Source organism: Pseudophryne corroboree, chromosome 2, assembly GCF_028390025.1.
Source record: "Pseudophryne corroboree isolate aPseCor3 chromosome 2, aPseCor3.hap2, whole genome shotgun sequence".
In the NCBI taxonomy this organism is placed as follows: domain Eukaryota; kingdom Metazoa; phylum Chordata; class Amphibia; order Anura; family Myobatrachidae; genus Pseudophryne; species Pseudophryne corroboree.
This window is the reverse complement of record NC_086445.1, coordinates 233347493-233360019: the sequence shown is the minus strand read 5'-3', so window position 1 is coordinate 233360019 and position 12527 is coordinate 233347493. Positions and strand designations below refer to the sequence as shown.

At 42.8% G+C, this 12527-nt stretch overlaps 1 protein-coding gene across 1 annotated transcript in view; it reads right to left on the bottom strand.

Moving 5' to 3' along the window:
- LOC135011382 (retinol dehydrogenase 7-like) overlaps nucleotides 1–12061 on the bottom strand; it is a 56020-nt gene extending 43959 nt beyond the window's left edge. The window contains exon 1 of the mRNA XM_063952454.1: nucleotides 11728–12061. The gene's annotated coding sequence lies outside the window, so the exon portion shown is untranslated. The remainder of the gene's footprint in view (nucleotides 1–11727) is intronic.
- Between the last annotated feature and the right edge of the window lie 466 nt (nucleotides 12062–12527).

Sequence of the window (12527 nt, the reverse complement as noted above, 5' to 3'; positions counted from 1 at the left end):
ACGGCCACGGAACCGAATCCAAAACCAAAACACAAAACCCGAAAAATTTCCGGTGCACATCTCTAATTAGAAATCACATATAATATAGTGGTTTATTGAAACACTATAGGCACAGAGCACTTTATATAAAAAATATTTTATATATTGGCACAAATAAGTCACAAGTCACTTTAGAATATTAAGAGCATTTTGCTGACACAAATCTTCCCTCTCTGCCTATGTAAATTGTGTCTTAACACCTCGCTGAGGGTGTTCATACATGGAGTAAGAGGACAAGGGAAGACGACCAATTAAAGACTCCACCACAGGCACAACTTGATCATATTTCTGGTACGCATATATTATTTGTTATACACAGATGGAAGTTTCCACACCAAAGCACTGAAGGCGCAGAGACTTTATCCCTATTGAACATTTGTATTTATGACTCAGCGAAATATGAGTCAATAAGAAAGTCTATACTGCAGCCCCTACACTTGGGAGTGCGGTTTGGAATTGTCGTGAATGGTTATGCACGAATTTTGTTTGATTTATTTATTGTAAACGTTTAGGTATTAAGCGCTCGTTATACACCTTTTTTGCACATATATATATATATATATAGATAAAAAAAGGCAAAGGCACCTCCTAGTGCATTAAATGTGATTTTTCAAGGTGATATATAAAAAGGTATTCATCCACACGTACCCAAATTAAAGCCCATTTGGGCCGAAAGCACTTGTACAGTATGAATACTAAATCCCGGAACTGGTTCTCAGTTTACACTAGAGATGTGCGGCGGGCACTTTTCGTGTTTTGGTTCTAATACCCGCTCGTGTTTTGGTTTGGGATTGTTTTTTTTGCCAAAACCACCTTTTTGGGTTTTGGTTTTGGATCTGGATGATTTTTGAAAAAAAACATAAAACCAGCTAAAATCACAGAATTTGGGGGTAATTTTGCTCCTACGGTATTATTAACCTCAATAACATTAATTTCCACTCATTTCCAGTCTATTCTGAACACCTCATAATATTGTTTTTAGGCCAAAAAGTTGCACCGAGGTGGCTGTTTGACTAAGCTAAGCGACACAAGTGTGCGGCACAAAACACCTGGCCCATCTAGGAATGGCCCTGCAGTTGCAGACAGGATGGCACTTAAAAAAACTAGGCCCCAAACAGCATATGATGCAAAGAAGAAAAAGAGGTGCAAGATGGAATTATCCTTGAGCCCTCCCTCCCACCCACCCTTATTTTGTATAAACAAGACATGCACACTTTAACAAACCAATCATTTCAGCGACAGGGTCTGTGACACGACTGTGGCTGAAATGACTGGTTTGTTTTGGGCCCCCACCAAAAAAGAAGCAATTAACCTCTCCTTGCACAAACTGGCTCTACAGAGGCAAGATGTCGACCTCATCCTTCGATTCCTAACCCCTTTCACGGTGTACATCCTCCTCCTCACAGAGTATTAATTCGTCCCCACTTGAATCCACCATCACAGGTCCGTGTGTACTTTCTGGAGGCAATTGCTGGTCAAGGTCTTCCCAAAGTAATTTATAATTCATTTTGATGAACATCATCTTCTCCACATTTTTTGGAAGTAACCTCCTACGCCGATCCTGACAAGGTTATCGGCTGCACTAAACACTCTTTCGGAGTACACACTGGAGGGGGGACAACTTAGGTAAAATAAAGCCAGTTTGTGCAAGGGCCTCCAAATTGCCTCTTTTCCTGCCAGTATACATACATACGGACTGTCCAACATGCCTACTTGGTTGCTGTCACTCATATAGTCGTCCACCATTCTTTCAAAGGTGACAGAATCATATACAGTGACAGTAGATATGTCAGTAATCGTTGTCAGGTCCTTCAGTCCGGACCAGATGTCAGCACTCGCTCCTGACTGCCCTGCATCACCACCAGCGGGTGGGCTAGAAAGTCTTATCCTTTTCCTTGCAACCCCAGTTACGGGAGAAAGTGAAGGAGGAGCTGTTGACGGGTCACGTTCCACTTGAGTTGACAATTTTCTCACCAGCAGGTCTTTGAACCTCTGCAGACTTGTGTCTGCTGGAAAGAGAGATACAACATAGGCTTTAAACCTAGGATCGAGCACGTTGGCCAAATTTAGTGCTCTGATTTCAACAGATTGACCACCCTTGAATTCTGGCAAAGAGAATGAAGGGCTCCATCCACAAGTCCCACATACTTAGCAGAATTGCTCTGTCTTAGCTCCTCCTTCAATTTCTCCAGCTGCTTCTGCAAAATCCTGATGAGGGCAATGACCTGACTCAAGCTGGCAGTGTCTGAACTGACTTCACGTGTGGCAAGTTCGAAGGGTTGGAGAACCTTGCACAAGACGGAAATAATTCTCCACTGCGCTGGAGTCAGGTGGATTACCCATCCTTTGCCTATATCGTAGGTGGATGTATAGGATTGAATGGCCTTTTGCTGCTCCTCCATCCTCTGAATTCCACCTCGTTACCACCTCTTGCTTCAAGTGATGGCGGGGCAGGTTCAGGAGTGTTTTATGGGGTTCTAGTCTTCGGCACACAGTGGCTGAATGCCAAAAGTGGCCCGCAATTTTTCGGGCCACCGACAGCATCTCCTGCATGCTCCTTTCATTTTCAAACAAATTCTGCACCACTAAATTAATTGTATGTTCAAAATATAGGATGTGCTATAATTTGCCCAGATGTAATGCACGCGCAATATTGGTGGCGTTGTCCGATATCACAAATTCCCAGGAGAGTCTAAATTGGGGTAAGCCATTGTGCAATGATGTCCCTCAGTTTCCGTAAGAGGTTGTCAGTGGTGTGCCTCTTACAGAAAGCGGCGATACATAGCGTATCCTGTATAGGAACGAGTTGGCATTTGCGAGATGCGGTTACTGGTGCCACTGCTGTTGTTGCTGCAGGAGGTCATACATCTACCCAGTGGGCTGTCACAGTCATATAGTCTTTAGTCTGCCCTGTTCCACTTGACCACATGTCCGTGGTTAACACTTTTTCTGACGTCTCTGTACATTCTCGGTATCGCCTGCCTAGTGAAGTGGAACCTAGATGGGATTTGATACCGGGGACACAGTACCTCAAACAATTCTCTAAGTCCCACTGAACTAATGGCGGATACCGGATGCACATCTAACACCAACATAGCTGTCACGACCTCAGTTATCCGCTTTGCAAAAGGATGACTGCTGTCATATTTCATCTTCCTCACAAAGGACTGTTGGACAGTCAATTGCTTAGTTGATGTGGTACAAGCGGTATTCTGACTTCCCCTCTGGGATGACGATCGACTCCCAGCAGCAACAACAGCAGGCATACCACTCAAGGATCCGCCGGAGGAATCCCGGTTAGGAGAGGACTCCTCAGTCTTGCCAGTGACATGGCTTCAGGACTAATGACGTTCCTGACTGAGGAGGAAGTTGACGTTGAGGGAGTTGGTGGTGTGGCTTGCAGGAGCTTGGGTACAAGAGGAAGAAGAGATTTAGGGGTCAGTGGATGGCTTACGCTCTTACCCACAGTTTGACACCGACTTCTGCTGAATGCACTGCAGGTGACGTATAAGGGAGGATGTTCCTAGGTGGTTAATGTCCTTACCCCTACTTATTACAGTTTGACAGAGGCAACACACGGCTTGACACCTGTTGTCTACATTTGTGGAGAAATAATTCCACACCGAAGATGTGGCTTTTTTGGTATTTTGCCCAGGCATCACAATGGGCTTATTCATCCCATGGACAACAGGTATCTCCCCGGGTGCCTGATTTAAACAAACAACATCACCATCAGAATCCTTATCAACTTCCTCCTCAGCGTCAGCAACACCCATATCCTCATCCTGGTGTACTTCAACAGTGACATCTACAATTTGAATATCAGAAACTGGACTGTGGGTGCTCCTTCCAGCACTTGCAGAGGGTGTGCAAATGGTGGAGGGAGACACCTCTTCCCGTCCAGTGTTGGGAAGGTCAGGCATCGCAACCGCTGACAAACTTGGTCTCTCCTTGGGGATTTGTGATATCATCTTAGAACGCACAGTTCTTTGCTGTGCTTTTGCCAGCTTATCTCTTATCATTTTTCAGGGAGGATGACCGCTTCCATCGTCATTTGAAGCTGAACCACTAGTTATGAACATAGGTGATCTTTCCCTATTTTATCCTCCAAATTTTTGTTCTCCATTATTTTTCTGGAGTTATATAACAATATACGGTACAGGAGAGCGTACCTCTACACCACATGTGGAACTTATTTGGATTAAATATTAATAACCCCTTTATTTGGAGTAAATAATATACAGCACAGGCAGCACCACTGAACTTATATGGCAGCACCACTGGACTAATACAGAATTATATGGACTAATATGGAATTATACGGCAGAATCACTGGACTTATATACCAGTACCACAGGAATTATATGGCTGTACCACTGGACTGGACTTAAATGCCAGTACCACTGTAATTATACAGCATGATCACTGGACTTATTCGGCAGGATGACTGGATTTATACGGCAGTACCGCTGGACATATACGGCAGTATCAATGGACACATATGGCAGGATCACTGTACATATACAGCAGTAGAACTGGACATATACGGCAGGCTGGCAGCACATGGACACCACCACTGGACTGATGTAGGACAACACAGTGCCACTGCAATGGACTGGACATATACAGCAGAGGACACCCCCACACTGACTGGACTGATGCAGCACAACACAGCACCACTGGACTGATGCAGCACAACACAGCACCACTGGACTGGACTTATACAGCAGCACTGGACATATGGCAGCAGAGGACACCACCACTGTGACTGGACTGATGCAGCATAACACAGCACCACATGACTGATGCAGCACAACACAGCACCACTGGACTGTACTTATACAGCAGCACTGGACATATGGCAGCAGAGGACACAACCACTGTGACTGGACAGGTGCAGCACAAGACACGGACACTGAGGATGGAGACACGTCCTCACTCTACAATGCCGGAGTGAATATGGCGGCGACGTGCGGCTGTTTATATGGTATCCAAACCCAGCGAGAATCCGACAGCGGGATGATGAAGTTTTGCCTCGTTCTGGTTTCTAGGTCAGCAGGAAAACCCGAGCCTGACTCGGATCCGGGCTCGTGACGTGAAGTCCGGTAGGGTTCAGTTCGCTGAGAACCGAACCCGCTCATCTATGGTTTACACAGTCCTCTCAGGATTCATTTTGCAGTGAATAATATACAGTCAGAAGAAAAAAACTTTCCAAATATTCCAAACTTGTGCAATTTGTTTTATTTTTTTAAATGTACAGTATTACATACATACACACAAAAAAAAAGTGAAGTGTACAAGATAAAATGTGCACAGATTTTTGGGTAGTACAATAAAAGCTTATCTGAGCTCAAGGAGAGACAACAGCATATGGATCCCAGAGCAGGAGCACCACACAGCCTCAACGCGTTTCGTCCTTCTCATTACCAGGACTTCACCAGCTCAGATAAGCTTTTACTGCACTGACCAAAATACTGTGCATATTTTATTTTGTACACTTAACTTATTTTTTTTTTGTAATACATTTTTTTTAAAAAACATATTGCACTATATTTTTTTATTTTCCAACTGTATATTAGTCACTGCAAAATTAATATTGACAAGATTGTGTAACCTGAGAAGGATTGTGTAAACTTATTGTGTAATCTGGGATTTATTATTCATACAAGCGCTTTCAGCCCAAATGGTATACCATGGGCTTTAATTTGGCTACGTGTGGATTTTATATGTCACCTTGAAAAATCATATTTCATGCACTAGGGAGGCACCTTTTGCCACTTTTTTATCACAGGAATTCTACCAATGGAGAATCAGGATCAGGTGTGTTGGGAGGCACTTGACAATCCAGGGAGTGCATATACAGAGAAAATTTCATACAGAGCACCTTGCACGATTGCTGAGTGGATCACTGCAGTTAAGCATCTACATTATATACACACATACATATATAGAATTTCATACCCCTAGGCAAAACTGACAGAAGCCATGACATGCATCTGTCTCTTATATGAATAAATATGTACGCTAACTGATTAAAGAATTGGAGAAAAACTAAACATTTATTGTTAGAAATTCTAAAATAGTTTTGACAATAAGACATACAAGACAAAAAGTGATCTGCAATAGGTCTGTAAATAGTCACAGTAGATGTGTATCAACACCTCAAAAAATAATTACTAAAATGCAAACTACCTATCAATAGGAATTTCTGACAAACTGTTGCGAAAATCAGACAAGGGTGAAAATATAAACAATCAATAGGAAATTAATCATGGGTTATAATACAATCAATAAGATCTTTCCTTAGTCATGTTTCGATCTCATGATAAACACCCAGATTATAGCCTCTCCCTGCAAAATCTGTTAATTTACCCTTAATATATTGAGTAATTGAATAACAAAGGGGCATAGGTGGTTAATGGCAGACACTGAGCACATCAGAATCTATGGAACTGTGATTTAGTATCATTTGTGGGATGACCCCAATACATTTATGTTCATTTCTATGTGCTCTGTTGTAACACTTCTCTTTCAATGCATCCCTAAAGGTTACCATACATTGTTACAATACAACACAGAAGATTTTAGCTACAATGTTACACAGCAACCTGTTGCTGTATCAGTGATATAAACAGTTTGAAATTTGTCTAATGCAGTATGACTGCTATTCCTTTATTGGTTTACCTTTTAAATATCCCACCAGTTGGAATAATCCTCTGATGTAGAGGCAGTATTGCAGGCTTTTTCAACCAGTGTGCCGTGGCACACTAGTGTGCCGCGACCAGTTGCAAGGTGTGCCGCTGAGCCAGAGCAACTCCTGCACCTTCAGAGTGAACTGTTGGCCCAGGCGCTTCTTAAAGGATCAGTCGTGCTCCGGCCGTGACCTATGCCTTGGACCACCCGCCTGCATACACATCTTCCAATTCCCGCATGTATACACGGCTTTCCTTGCCAACCCACATCCACACCTGCCCGACCGCCCGCTGCTCAGTATTCGCAGCAATCCACTATGAACAACCCCCGCCACTGAGGGACAGGTAGGAGGACAGCTGATCGGTAGGGGCTAATATTTGTTATTTTATTTCTCCTGTGGGGAACAATAGGATTTATGTGGGGAGAATAAGGATTTATGGTTTATGGGGGGAACAATGTGAATAATTCATGTGGGGAGCAACATGATTTATGTGGGGAGCAATGTGATTGTTTTTTCTGTGTAGGCCAATGTATGTGTGGATTTTTTTTTACTGTGACGGCCAATGTGTATTTTTTGTTTTTTTTCTGTGGGGAATTGATGGTGTACCTAGGCAATTTTAAAATATTGTTCGGTGTGCCGCGAGTAAAAAAAAAGGTTGAAAATCACTGCAGTATTGATTACCTGCCTGGTTGGATCTTATATTTACTCGATCCTAAAAGGGATTTATGTGGTAACAGAACCGCCATGCAGTATAAGGCGGTTCCAACTAGTATAATGCCTCAAGTATTAATAGGTATAAAAAAGATTTGTCTGATTAAATATATACTCATATGCACATGATCCCCTGTTATGAAAAAATAATTAGTCCCACAGATTATATGCCACAATAGTAAATTATGACTGTATGAGTAAGATGCTACAACTAAATAACACAATTCCAATTAATGGATATCGCTTTGTGGTGCAAACACTTCAAACTTAATATGATATACTTCCACAGACACCAGGTATAGCAATATGTAAGTACACCCTTAACTCTCACCAGCGAAAGACTCTAAAACGATGTGGCATAGTCAATTCATACAAGTTCAATGAATTGGAAAACAACAGGGAAGATGGATAGTAAATATCACCATTGTTACATAACCGATATTTGGTTACAGCAACCGTGTATATAATGATCTGATAGAGAAAGTGTGTCCAGACACTTCCCCCTTCTACTGTCGTCCCATGTAGGCAGTGAGTGGGATCGATGAGAGCAGGGTCACGCCAGCGCCGGGACGGAAGAAAGTAGTCCGAGCAGCCTCTGTTGTCCTTGAAGAAACTCACCCCCTCCTCTGTTGTGTTTAACACAGTGCAAAAGAGGTAGGAAGTGTCCCGTGGATGAGAGAGCCACTCTGATACCTAAGAGATGCATGTATGTTGTGCCATTCAATAATCCACAGCATTGAGCAGGGAGCCACTCACATGTCCAGACGCCGGGTTGGGTTGAAACTCCACGCCCCCGAAAACAGTGTACGTCTGGTTAACCGATGACATACGTTTCACACAGGCTTGTTCACACGCTGTATGTGAGTGCTGGTCTTCAACTTTGTCGGACTGGAGGAGGCAAATGCTATTAGCCATTGCTTCTGGACCATGCACCACTGCTTTTGACTGTCCATTAACCATTTGTGTGTTCTCATACCAAATTTTTATATACAGTATGTATAATATGTTCCCTTTTTTTTTTTTCAATGGGGGCGACACCAAACTCTAACTTGCCTTTTTAACTGGTAAATTTTTATTAGAAGATTTGAAAATGTAGTTAAAATTGGCTATAATACAACAAACATAACATTACAAGTGTATAGAAAAAAAGAATAGCTAAAACCCCACAAATCAGATATATCATCATACCAATATCAACATTGATTTGATACAACAAGGGATGACAAAAAGGAAAGAAGGAGGGGGACAGAGGAAGGGAAACAATCCAGACACATTGGTGCAAAGGATGTATACAATTATATATAAATATAACTTTTTTTTACAAAAAAATTTAAAATTATCCATCATATTGCCTACTGTATACTACAAACTTTTCCCTATTGCTTGTGAGCAGGGCCTTCCTACCTCTATGTCTGTGTTTTTACCCTGTTTTGTTCTGTAACTGTTGTTCTAATTGTAAAGCGCAACGGAATATGCTGCGCTATATAAGAAACTGATAATAAATAAAAAAATAATAAATAAATGAACGAACAACAATGTCACCCAAAATACTGGAAGTATGGTTAGGCCATAAAAAGCCAACTTAGTCCTTGCTTTTTGACAAATGATGTATGACAACATTGCAACTTATTCCTACTTACCTTACTATAGGCTAACACTATCCAAAATGTAATATTTGTCCAACATTCCACTCAGCAAATTAGCAATAAGCTGGGTGTTCAAGGGTAATAACCTCCACAGTTTGCCCAAACTTACATCAGCCAGTGCTGCAACAGGTTATACCCAGGTGATAAAACACTTGTTTTGGCTTCTAACTAACACAGATTGTTTATTAACAGTTACTTACACAGCACCAACATATGCCATTGTGTTTTACCATTGGGAACATAGCAGTGATAAAGCAAGACTGGGTATTCAGTGGCACATGCAGAGAGGAGTACCTAGAAACTACCCCTGATCGTCCATTTTTTTTAATTTTAGAGACAGAGACATCTGTGTCTCCATCTCAGTGTGACACTCCGTAATCGCAATCGTGGAGCTTCCACTATAGAGAGCTCTGATCAGCAGAGCTCTCTGCAACAGAATGTCCGGGAGGAGCGGTTGCCTCCACCATCCCACAGTGCGGCCAGTCTGCCCCAGATATATATATATATATATATATATATATATATATATATATACCGTATATACTCGAGTATAAGTCGACCCGAATATAAGCCGAGATACCTAATTTTACCACAAAAAACTGGGAAAAATGACTGACTCGAGTATAAGCCTAGGGTGGGAAATGTACGGTGCCAGGGGTTTTCATGCTCAGGGTGTCATGCTCGTTGCCAGGGGTTTCATGCGGTAGGTGTTATGCTTGTTGCCAGGGGGTAATGCTTGTTGCTAGGGTTGTGCCCCCAGTGCCACATATACCCCCAGTAACAGATATCCCCCCACAGTGCCAGATAAAAACATGCTGCCGTTGCTTTGCCCCCAGTAGTTATGCCCCTTCTTTGCCCCCAGTAGTTGTGCCCCTCTTTCATTGCCCCCAGTAGTTATGCACTCTCTTTCTTTGCCCCCAGTAGTTGTGCCCCCTTTCATTGCCCCCAGTAGTTGTGCCTCCTTCTTTCTTTGCCCCCTGTTGCAGTGCCCCCTTCTTTCTTTGCCCCCTGTTGCAGTGCCCCCTTCTTTCTTTGCCCCCTGTTGCAGTGCCCCCGTCGCCGCTTACAAACACACAAACACACACAAAAACAATACTTACCACTGCCCCGCTCCTGCTTCCCGACCGCTTCTTCTGCTGCTGCGCTGCTCCGCTCCGTCCGTCCGCTCGCTCCATCCGGCCGCACGCTCCGTCCGGCCGCACGCTCCGTCCGGCCGCACGCTCCCCGGCACCCGATCATCTCTATGGGAGAGACGTCATGACGTCTCTCCCATAGCAACGCGCACAGACACTAGAGGTCAATAATGACCTCTAGTGTCTGTCCTGGAGCCGGCTGCAGCGGACGCCCACACAGCCCACGGCGTCTGCTGCAGCCATTGACTCGAGTATAAGCCGAGGGGGGCTTTTTCAGCACAGAAAAATGTGCTGAAAAAGTCGGCTTATACTCGAGTATATACGGTATATATATAATCCCCAATCTGCCGGCACTCAATTATACTGATCAGCTGCTCCGGTGCCACTCCAAAAGATGTCCAATAGAAAATACAATAAAGAAGGCACTCAGAGACTGTTCAAATGAAGAAAACTTTTTCAATGCTTGTTTTCCAATACATTGAAAAAGTTTTCTTCATTTGAACAGTCTCTGAGTGCCTTCTTTATTGTATTTTCTATATATATATATATATATATAAATATATATATATAATAGAAATCCCTGCACTCTCACATAATACAGACAACTACTGGGGTGCCAATCAGAGTCCAATCTCCTAGAAGACAGGACCCATAGTACAACATGCAGTATCTCCACTATGTGGAAAGAGACAGCACCAGGGGTTAAAGTGGGTGGGAACGAGGTGGAACTGAGTTCCACCACCTGTAATGGTATGGGGAACTAGTTCCACCATCTCCATTGCCCTGCACAGTAATTCCAACAGAAAAGCCCACCCCATCATCTGCGTCAATCGATGATACAGGCGGCACTAGTGTTACTGATGAGCTGCAGCCACCTACTCCTTCCTCAGGTCCTGGTGCCTCCATGGTCCTCCTCCATGAGTTCCACCACCTCACCAGGACCACTTTAAGCCCTGGACAGCACTCTCCAGGTTAATTTTCAAAAAAATCAAAGGTGAATATTTATTATAAAGTCTTATCTCACAGTTTTCCAGATATGTCCAACGTTTCGGTCCACACCGGGACCTTTTTCAAGGTATGTAGCGACAAAACATCCAATACAGCAATGCAGCGTGAGTCAAATCAAGTAGGGAAACGATATATATGTGTGTATAGATAGATAGATAGAATATATGGAAACCCCCACAGTAAATCCTGTATTTGCCCCGGATTTAACAGACAGACAAATGGGTAAGAGGGACCCGCACGCAAATTTGCAGACTATAGGGATTAGGACTGCTCCCAATTCTCAACACTGGGGCAAAACACATAAAAGCAATGCAGGGGACCTAGACATGGAAGATCCATAATGCAGCTTGTTTAGGGGAAGAGGACTGGAACCTGCCAGGCAAAGTGTTCCAGTAGGAATCATAGGACCACGCTTGGAAATTTGGAACCCATTGAAGCTCTAAATCTAATATCTAGAATGAACTCTTCCTATTCATTTAAGTTGTGTAGAACTCACCTCTATTTCTGACGATATTTGTGAAATCTCTGTGCAGCACTGGTACCGTCCACAGTCACTTTAGTGAGTTTGTGAGCTTTTAAAAAAAGACAGTGTAATGTTGAGCAAGAAAGGGAGGAGGCGAACACATTAATATCGTCCAGAAAAACACAAGACAAACCTGTCTGTGCAGGTCTCCCAGGTTAAGCATCATACGTATTAAGCATGATTTTATTTTGTTTGTTTTCTGCTTTGTAGCTTATTGTATATACCCTGTATAGCAAAAAAGAGGCGGCACTACTTCGTATTATTATCCATTATAGCCTTATAGGTGCTGTATTTGTGTGAATTCATTATCAATGTTTGAAGTATTGCAATTATTAAAACAATTCTAAGAGAAATTTAAGGAAAATAGATAAAAAGTTTATCCTACTGTCTGTATTCAGCCTTTTAGAAGTATTGGTTTATCTGTTCATTAGACAATAAGTTCTATTATTTGTACACAGATCCCTACTCTTTAAATTGCACCATGTTAGGGATAGCCATATGTATACTCAGGGTTGTACTGGCCCACAGACGTATAGGGGAAATCCCTGGTAGGTCCCACTTCCTCCACTAGGGATCAGGTACCAAACCATAAATTGTAAATTATGTTATACATATGTTGCCTTATACTGCACAGGGCTATGGTGTATTTTCTACAGCAGTGGTTCTCAAACTCAAGGGAGGAAAAAGTGAACACACCGTGGAAAAAGCAGACACATGCTCTACTCCGATAAAAGGCTACCTGTGAAAGATCAGCCAGGAGGATAGTCGCATGC